Genomic DNA, 8,191 nt, shown 5'->3' with positions numbered 1-8,191 from the left:
GATGACATTACAAGTGTGGGTAACACCTGTAACACCACAAATGAAGATTGAATTTTTGATCATGGCAATTGATTTTTATAAACATGTAATATATATATTCACATATATGTATATATATTCTTAAAACAAAAGTTAATGTCTTATTTTATTTCAGTTTTTTCCATAGATATAAGTCTATATCTATGAAATGAAACTATTTTTCCGGTTTTAAACTTTGAAAAAACAAATACATGCGATTTAAATCCGGAAAAATAGTTTCATTTCTTATGTGTAACAATCGCGAAAACCTAAGAACTCGATCTATACTATGGTTAATTCATTTTACTTTTTCTGGAAAAAACCAAATGTAGGAAAAAACCAGGGCGCTGAGATTTTCTTCGTGTTTTTTTTTTGTTAAAAATGTGAAAAAAAAAACATTTGGTTTTTTTTTCAAGTTACAACACTAATAGTAGGTTTCACAAACTAGGAAGAAAGAGATTACATTAGCCTTACATAGCGTGTTTACATGCAGGTGTTAGGCAATCAGATAAACAACGCAATTTTCCGCAAAGATAACTATCATTTCGGAAAAAGGCGGTATTCCACGGAGATCAGCATTTAAATTGCATTTATTTCCATCATGATTAGTCTACAGCCGTTTGATAGTGCATACAAAGGATCCAAAGATCACAGAGATAGCAAAAGAATGTGATAATCTGCCATCGCATTGTGATGCACAGTGCACACACTGATGACGTAACGGACAATTGATCTATAAAGGTATATTTACACAAACGCATGACATTTGAAACTGACGTGAAATCCGGCAATTAAACTTTAACTACATATTAGGTTCATCAAAATGAATCAATTTTTTGGCTTACGCCATATGTTTACGCCTAACTAGACATATATCCCATAAGTTTACGCCTAAATAGACACAGCTAGTACAACTGTTAATACAGATATCTTATACTCAGTGACTAAAATTGAGTTAATTTATCTAAAGTTTGCTTACTATGGACATACCCATTTTGTCATCGATGCGTATAATATTTCTTCTTTTTAATTTACTTAAAAAAAGGAGGAGGATCTTAATTCGACTGTTTTTTTGTGTGTATGTTATTTTTTTTTTCAATCAATTACTCCGGGATTTGGGAACCGATTCTGATGATTCTTTTTTGTTTGGAAAGAAGGTACCTAAATATTGGTTCCATTTAAATTTGAAAAAAAAAAATTTCACTTATAAGGGTAGCAAACTAGGGGATAAATTTCCGGTTTTGCGCACTTTCCGGTAACCGATTTCAATAAAACTTGGCAAATAGATGTAATTCCACGAAATTTTAACGTCCGTTTTTTTTCATAAAAAAGTTACAATTTTTGAAAATTTATTACATAGTTATAATCCAATTGGAACGATTTTCAAACTACTGTATTTTTTTTTAATTTGACTCCACCTTTACTTTGTAAGCGTGTGTTTACATTGCAAAACCACCAACCAATTCTACGCGCCTGCAGATTCTGTACCTTACAAAATCAAACGTTCCTGTCACTTACAAACAAATTTAAACTCCTCGTTTACAAAGGAGCTTATCGGCTTTTGCCATCCAATATGACAAAGAGTGCATTCAATGGTGTTATCATGACCGCCAGACATTAGAGGGAGTATTGTGGTCGGTACTATCTCAATTCCTCAACTTTTGTCCTGTTTTGTGTGTATTCTTTATTGAATTTACTTATGTGTTCTCATTTGATTGAATGCTGCTTTCATTCTACTGATTCCTAAATAGGTATGCTACCTACTTTATTTTGAACAAAATGTTAGTGCGTTACATCTGTATACAAGGACCACCCAATATGTCTCTATATCGGCGAAAAACAAATAATATTAGCTCCAATGTATCCAATTTCAGTAGCTGTAGAGGTCCTTGTGAAATTCGTCCAGGGAAGTACTGCCATATTACCTATTTCTGTCGCAAAGCAGCTATGTGAAAATTAATGCGTTCCGGTTTTGAAGGGTAAATTTGCTGGTGAAATTACAAGCACATGGGGCTTGTCAACTGATGTCTCAAGGTGTCCCTCATATCTTCTAGATTTAAAGCTCTGAGTGGTACTTCGGCTGTTAGGAACAGGCGTGTCGCTTACAATCAGGCGCACGACTTACAGTCCCGTCACTAAGTGTCGTAAAAAAAATCATATAAGGAATATGCTGAAGGAGGCATGGACATAGGAAGATATCGTTTAATAACCTACACAACATAACGTCATATAATATCGTTGACCCGTGCAGTTATCTCCAAAGTGCCCGTAGATTTAATGGTTGCCGACGTCCGACGGAAAATGACTCTTGCAGAAAAATATTCTCGAAGAAAGATAGAAGGAAAACTGAAAATACATTTTTCTCTTCCTGTTTAATCTGTCGATTATAATTTCATAAACCATGTCACAAAGCCGCTCTTTTTAGTTCTGAACCAAAATTATATTGTCTATAGTACTCGCAACTGAACTGAAAAAATCCATTATAGTTCTGTATATTTAGCAGCAGTAGAGCTTCTTGTGATAGAGTTCGTCCAGGGAAGTACTGCCACCTTACCTATTTCTGCCGCCAAGCAAAAATGTGAGCATTACAGCGTTCCGGTTATCCAATTTAGATTTATTGGCAAAATACGCTCTATTCACTTAGCTTTTACGTTTTAACTTCAATGAGCGTCCCCGGCACGCGGCCGAGTCTGGCTTAAATTTGGTCTACGCGGCGGCGACCGCGCGGTTGTATTATTTAGAGGTATTTAAATGTTGTTGCTTAGTAAATATAATTCAGATTCGCCAATAATGCACATGAAGGCGTGATAACTGGGCGGCCGCCTGAGTGTGCTGGTGGGGTTACAGGCACATGGGACTTGTCAACTTATGTCTCAGAGCGACGGGCGCGGTGGCAGTGCCCCTCAAATCTTTGCAATTTAAAACTCTGAGTGGCACTCCAACTGTTACGGGCCAGTGTGTCGCTTGCCACCAGGCACACAATTGTTCGTCCCGTCACTTGATATCATAAAAAAATATATAGATACTGAGTTTCAAAAAAAGGATGTCGTATGTCAATTTTTATTTAATTGATATTCAATTATTTTTATGTGAATTTACTCCACCAATTTGTTACAATTATTAATACAAAGATCGAACTCTCAGAAAAAATCTTTCGATGCGGCTGGATACATACCGTGCCAGATACTATACCAACTAAGCCACGGAACGAACCAGCGGACTTCACGAATTCTTCTATGTGCTTGCGTCGTATCTTTGTATTTTTCAACGACTTTTTAATCGTAGCGTTATCTATGAGAAATTTATGATATTTTCGTCACCCAGTTAGATACCTTTACAGCTACCAGCCCTAGCTAGAGATGTCTCTATTCATTGTATTTAAATTTTTATTGAATTGATATTCAGTTATTTTTATGTGACAAAAGTATGAAACATTTATCTTGTAATTTGGAACACCCTATTCTGCCTATTGGTTATTTAATATAAGTGGAGTACCTACTTATAGATTAATATAGTAACAGACGCAGAACAAAACAAGCTGCTAACACATTGGACTTTGCCACCTACTAAAATAATGTAACTTAATATTTCCAGGCAAAGTCGTAATCTGCAATTGGCACGTGCGCTCACGGCGGCGCCGGAACCACATGGCCGTTGCCGCGACGGTTCAAAGAGACCGGACGCATGCTTTGTGCAGACCATGCATGCTATTGTTTTTTTTTTTTCATTTTACTTAAAGTGACAAGAATATCTGTTTTAATAAATCGAAGATTTTCGTTATTACTATCTTTTTGACACGCATTCATAAGTTAAAAAACATTAAAATATTAGAAATGAAAATTTTTAAACAACTTCAAAAAACGAGGTTCTCAATTCTTCTGTATTTTATGTATGAATGAATGAACGAGTGAAGCAATATTATATTTAATATTTAATCTTTTCTGTGTGTATTTTACACGATGCTCCGACTTTTGTGAACCGATTTCGACGATTCTTTTTTTTGTTCGATAGAAGGTACCAAATATCAAAAACCTAGAAAAATCAATTTGATTTTTAATTCGGGACTTAATAATGTATAAAACATATTTTAATTACCTCGACGTTTCACACGTATTGCATCTTCTAGTCGTGCGAGTTTTTCTAACTACCCGCACTTGGTCTTCATTATTTACTGTTGCACTAGGGTTGTCACTAAATCGACATAGTGTGTCGATCCTACTACATTGGGCGACATTTGACGTCGTTTACATTTGCTGATAACTGAATCCCATGACGAGGAAAAATCTGTATATTCATTTATCTCTGAATTTGAAATTTGCTATTAATTTGACATAAATATGTCTTCCTTTCTTCTAAGGGTAGAAAGATGCGTAAAAAAACGGTGTAACAAAAAAATTACATTAAACAAAGACAGTACGATTTCTTGTACAAACAACCGATTGACCACAAATTTTTTGGCAAGGGGAAAAAAAGTTTTGCCTGCAAATCGGAATCTATTTTGCTGCTAAGTTATCTGTTATGGCTGCTGAATTATGATCGAACCTTTTTGTAATATCTTGTTTAAATAAGTTAAAATTATGATTACTTTGGTGGTGCAAGTTACATCCCGGTATTGTTCTATAGCATATTGTTCTATAATTTTTGGATACTAAGCCGTTACGTCGAACAAGCGTGGGGTTTGTGTTAAGAGACACGCCTGTCACTGCGCCCGTCACCCTTAAACATAAGTTGCTAAGTCCGGAACGTTCATCAAAATCGGAATTCAATAATAATCACATTACGTAATAAAATAGGGTAAAATAGCTGCCGCAGTGGGATAGGTGCCTCGTTTTCAAAAAACCTAACTTCCCCAAATCGCAACAAAGAATAATTAGTTTAAATAAGGAGTATAGACACCACTCATCAAAGTTACTGCAGGGCTTTGTGTGGAATAGACGCGTTTGGCTTGTGCATGCGTTTGTGTCCGCAACGAACACGACAAATGGTTCAAAATTTCAGACGCAAGTGTTTACTGTCGCATAACTTGGTAAGTTATAATGAATTCCGTTTTATTTTTATTATAACTATATACTGGTTCATTAACTGCGCACCTAGGTGTCAATAATCGGTCTTTTGTGTATACCTTAGCTAAATAATAAAAGGGCATCTATCCATATCGAATACGATAGTCGCCCCGATTTTTCGTGGAATAGGGGCAAAGGACAAGACAAAAAAGTTAAGAAAAGAAAAAAGAAAATACATTATTTTAGTGAAAAAGACAAGTAAATGATATAGTTTAAAAGTACGTAAAAGTACCAAAGAGACAAATTATTCACAGTTCAAACAGCGAACATTTTGTATAGAATGTTTTGATAGCTACAAAAATACGAGTGAAGTAGGTAGTAACTTTAAATACGTACATATTTATTATTAAAAATGTAATACAATATATTAAATATTACAAATAAAACACGAATTTTACTATTCTATTCTAAAGGGTATCTATCCTTCTTTTCATTCCTTCCTTTCATTGTGTGGCATTTATCCATATAGGTAGGCATCTATCCTCAAAAAAATAGATTTGCAAAATGTCAATTTCTTCAAAATCATTAAATGTTAGATCAATAAAATCATGACGTAATAGATTAAACTAGTTATATCCATAGGAAATATTCATGGTAAAGTAATAATTATTAAATTAGGAGGCACTTTCAAAAAGTGGGGTATCTATCCCGGTTTTACCCTAGTAATAGATAAGGTGGCACTTCCCTAGACGAACTTTATCACAAGGTGTTTTACTCATACTGAAACTCAAACATAAATCATGTTTATATCATAGATAAGCAAATCACACTTGAAATAGTCATATTGATTGAACTCTACTGCTCATTCTTAAGGTAGATTCCCCTGAGAAGAATGAGCAAGAAGCTCTAGGTGTTGCTCTTTGTACATGTACATTTGAATATCGACACATCCGTAGAACAAAGATCTATGTGCAAGAGTACTTATTTTCAAGACATAATATATTTAGTTGGTTCTTCTTCTCTTCGTCTTTTTTTTATTAAAATTTTTACAAAAAGAAAACTTATAAATTAAAACATAGCGGTACAACAAAAACCTGAATAGCTTTATCCATACACGTGATTCATTGACGTGAGCTCGTAACAAAACTGGCTAACCCGTTTGCTTACGTACGCTTACCCACTACCATAAAAACAACCATTACTCGAGTAAAAGACCTGTGAACGAGAATAATAAATTATAGCGAAACAGATAAATACCCTCGGAGTCATATCGACCGTTGTTCGATTTTATTATAGGTTTATGTCTTAGTTTGAATAACGAAATTATTCTCGAAACGTACTTATTCCCTTTTTCCTAATAATCACATCGGACTTTGTTCTACGGATGAGTCGTATGCACAATGTGCAAAAAATCTGTATAGGTTTATGCACATTCTTTTGTTCTGTTAATTGTAAATTGAAAAGTGTAATAATGAATAAATAAATAAATAGAATAAATTAATACAATTTTATTTCAAACATCTTTAATCGAGATAGCAAGAGCTAAACGAGTCACTACCACGGATTTTTGTCATCCAAGTACGCAGAAGCTGTATGTTGTTCAGAAGCTGTGTGTATGTTGTAAGTTGCTGTAGTTCTGTGTAGAATTTTTTCAGCTTAGTGGCGAGTACCATAGACAATTTAGATTCAAAACTAAAAAGAGTGCCTTAATGATATGGTTTATAAAATTATAATTGACATATTCAAGTACCAGGAGTGGAAAAAATATTTTTTTACAAATTCCCAATCCATCCACGTTAGACATGATAAGCATTGCGCAATGTGATACACATTTTTGCGGCTCTCTATGTAGTCAGGATGGCCGAGCGGTCTAAGGCGCTGCGTTCAGGTCGCAGTCCACTTCTGTGGGCGTGGGTTCGAATCCCACTTCTGACATCAATCTGTCTGCAATCCTTTTTTGTCGTCATTTTTATTGCTTTCTTGATATGAATTTCGCATCTAAAGTTTACAGTCACTTTTGTCATTTGCGAGCGCGTATTTACATAATATTTCACATTTTCTTGTAGCCCATGGCATTTAGACTCATGGTACAAGTACTGCTGAAAAGCCGACCAATGTCTTATGATCGCGAAAGTTATTTATGATACAAAATGTTAGTTACTACTTAAACAAATTATATTTTCACTTCTCATGCTCTTAAAGTTCGTATTTATGCTGGGTGTAGGCTGCATAAAATAGGATTTTATGCTCTAGTGCATATAATAAAAATAAAATCACATTGAATATGTCTAATTGTTGTAATTTTACATTCAATTTTAATTAAATAATCGTTTATTTGTAATATTGCTGTTTAATTTCCTCGTAATCGAAGTGAAACGCAGAGTGTATAACTCGTCCATAAAACCCATTTACCCTCGACTTAAGTATTGTACAATCTACTCTGTCATATTATGTAATGTATAAAAAAACGGTCGCCATATTTTACTGTTCGATTTTTCAGAAATTTAACAAATTCCAATTCAATTTCTGTTCTTGGACGACCTCCATGGTCGCGTGAGTCGCTTGCTCGCCGGTTTTTATGGTGTAACCATCTCTGGGGTTCCTGGTTCGATCCCTGGCCGGGCAAATACTAGAAATTCGTCAGTCGTCGTTAGTCGTTTGATATTTCAAATACAACTAATAGCATTCTAGAACATTATTTTACATTTTCCACTTAAACCAGCTATTAAATAATTGATTGTATTGAAAAGTTTTTTAAATGTAATCTCTAATCTTAAATCGATAATAAACAATCCCCTTAATGATTCGCTCAGTTATTAGCAACCCTTTGAGTATACAATGCTCAAAGTAACAACCTTGTATGAAGAAAGTAAGTTGATATAAAACTATTGGTCTACGCTACAAAAACTGGTAGAAAAAAAAACACTTTTCTTTTATTTTTATTTCACTTTTTGCAATAGCTCTTTAGATTTTTCTATATTCTCTGAGACAAAACCTCTGTTTTTTGTTCTATGCAATTCTAAGGCAAGTTCTCCAATATAGCAGCACAATTTCGCTATGAATGGAAGGCCGCACTATAACAGGCATTGTCCACAGCCGCTTATAATGGCAGCTTCAATGGCTGATGCAAGATGAGGAACAAAGGTATATAGACTAAGACTGGAAGAGAC

At 34.5% G+C, this 8,191-nt stretch overlaps 1 non-coding gene across 1 annotated transcript; it reads left to right on the top strand.

Annotated features, from left to right (window-relative positions):
* Nucleotides 1-6,872: 6,872 nt before the first annotated feature.
* Nucleotides 6,873-6,956, top strand: Trnal-cag. Its single transcript has one exon. It is a non-coding gene; the product is annotated as a tRNA-Leu (tRNA).
* The last annotated feature ends 1,235 nt before the right edge of the window (nucleotides 6,957-8,191 follow it).

Source organism: Hyposmocoma kahamanoa, unplaced genomic scaffold (assembly GCF_003589595.1).
Source record: "Hyposmocoma kahamanoa isolate Upper Pololo Valley unplaced genomic scaffold, ASM358959v1 202, whole genome shotgun sequence".
NCBI lineage: Eukaryota > Metazoa > Arthropoda > Insecta > Lepidoptera > Cosmopterigidae > Hyposmocoma > Hyposmocoma kahamanoa.
Note: the sequence above shows the minus strand (reverse complement) of the source record. Positions and strands in the feature narration are given on the sequence as shown.